Source organism: Octodon degus, unplaced genomic scaffold, assembly GCF_000260255.1.
Source record: "Octodon degus isolate 3935 unplaced genomic scaffold, OctDeg1.0 scaffold00090, whole genome shotgun sequence".
NCBI classification, from domain to species: domain Eukaryota; kingdom Metazoa; phylum Chordata; class Mammalia; order Rodentia; family Octodontidae; genus Octodon; species Octodon degus.
This window is the reverse complement of record NW_004524666.1, coordinates 10,783,137-10,784,918: the sequence shown is the minus strand read 5'-3', so window position 1 is coordinate 10,784,918 and position 1,782 is coordinate 10,783,137. Positions and strand designations below refer to the sequence as shown.

At 41.8% G+C, this 1,782-nt stretch overlaps 1 pseudogene; it reads right to left on the bottom strand.

The window, feature by feature from the left end:
• LOC111818398 overlaps window positions 1-1,782 on the bottom strand; it is an 8,891-nt pseudogene that overhangs the window by 603 nt on the left and 6,506 nt on the right.

Genomic DNA, 1,782 nt, shown 5'->3' with positions numbered 1-1,782 from the left:
GCAAGCACAAGGACCTGAGTTCAATACCTAGTTCGAGAGAGAGAGAGAGAGAGAGAGAGAGAGAGAGAGAGAGAGAGAGAAATGGTAGAAATTCATGCTCCGCGATGCTTCCATAGTGCCGCTGCTCTTGTTGATCTTGGTGCAGACCACAAGTACAATCACTTTCCAAAGGCACTCTTTTTGTCCCTCAAAGAGAAAATGATTTTCCTGGCCAGCAGTCAACTTAGCAGTTACATCATTGATCTCAGCTACTCTCCCAAGAAATTCTTCGTAAGTTAAGAAGCTACTTTCTCTAGCCAATGTGACGCGTTTTGCTACTTTCTCAATAACTTCTTAATAACCAGCTGTGTCTGATTTGAATTTGCTGTCCCATGATGAAATGATGTCTTGTAGAATCCAGGCAAAGCGTCACTTCACATAATTTCACCTTATCTCCGACTTTTCTGAAGCCTCTGGATGGAGACAGGGCCCATGGCGGGGCCTCCCGAGCCGGCCCCGCATCCCAAGCCACGACCTGGAAAGGGAAGCCGAGCTGGGCAGTAGAGGCCGGGGGCGGTTTCTACTCCACAATGTGCAGCAGTTAACGGAGGACACGCCGGAAGGACGGCGCTGCGGAGCTCCCCACGTGTTCAAGGTGTTGTGGTCCGCTCTGCAGCAACGCTGCTCCACCATCTGCTCAGGGCTGCGGGAAGAGCCGGTGCGGTGGGCGACACCAATTTGTTATTATTATTATTATTTTAAGTGCTTTTTTTTTTCTATAACTCCAAAGTTTTGGATTTTTTAAAAAATAAAAAAATAAAATGCCACTGAACTTATACACAACACATTGAATGAAAGTGAGGCTATATTATCAGACTCAGAAGACAGAAATATAATTAGCCATCAGGGAAAGATATCAAAAAAGTAGCAAGGGACCACGAGAAATCAATACAACAGTTACAAGAAGAAGCAAAGCAGGAGTTTGTCGGTTAGTTTAGTTGTTTAAGCATCTGCGTGGGCAAACCCAGTCAGGCACAGGGAACGGCGGTTTCCTGCAGTCCCCTGCTCCACATGCTGTACCAGACCCACCCTTAAGGCGGGCTGAGCCACCCCAAAACCAACCAACCAACCAAACAAAAAAGAAGCAAAGCAGAACAAGACAATATTGATCAGGACCGGTGAGACAGCTCAGCAGAGTAAGCACCTGCTTTGGCAAGCAACCATGAACAAGAAATATCTTTCCATTTTTTGAAATCCTCTTTGCTCTCTTTTTTCAGAGTGCTATAATTTTTGCTGTATAAATCTTTTACTTCTTTTGTGAGATTTATTCCTATTTCATTTTTGGGGGTGTTATTATGAAAAGTTTCCACAATTTCTCTCTTGGTATGTTCATTGTTTGTGTATCGAAATACTATTGATTTTTGAGTGTTGAGTTTGTATCCTGCTATGCTACTGAATTTGGGTATAAAATCTGCAAGTCTTTTAGTGGAGTTTTAGTATTTTAGTGGAGTTTTAGTATATATTTCTGTATATAGTATCATGTCATCAGCAAATAATGATAATTTCACTTCTTCCCTTCCAATCATTATTCCTTTCTCTTATCTAATTGTTCTGGCTAATGTTTCCAGTGCTATATTGAATAGGAGTGGCAACAGTGGGCATCCTTGTCTTTTACCTGATTTTAAAGTGAAGGCTTTCAATTTTTGTCCATTTAGTATGATGTTGGCCATTGATTTGTCATAAGTGTCTTTTATCAGGTTGAGGTAAAGACCATCTATTCCAATTTTCTGTAGTTTTTTTTTT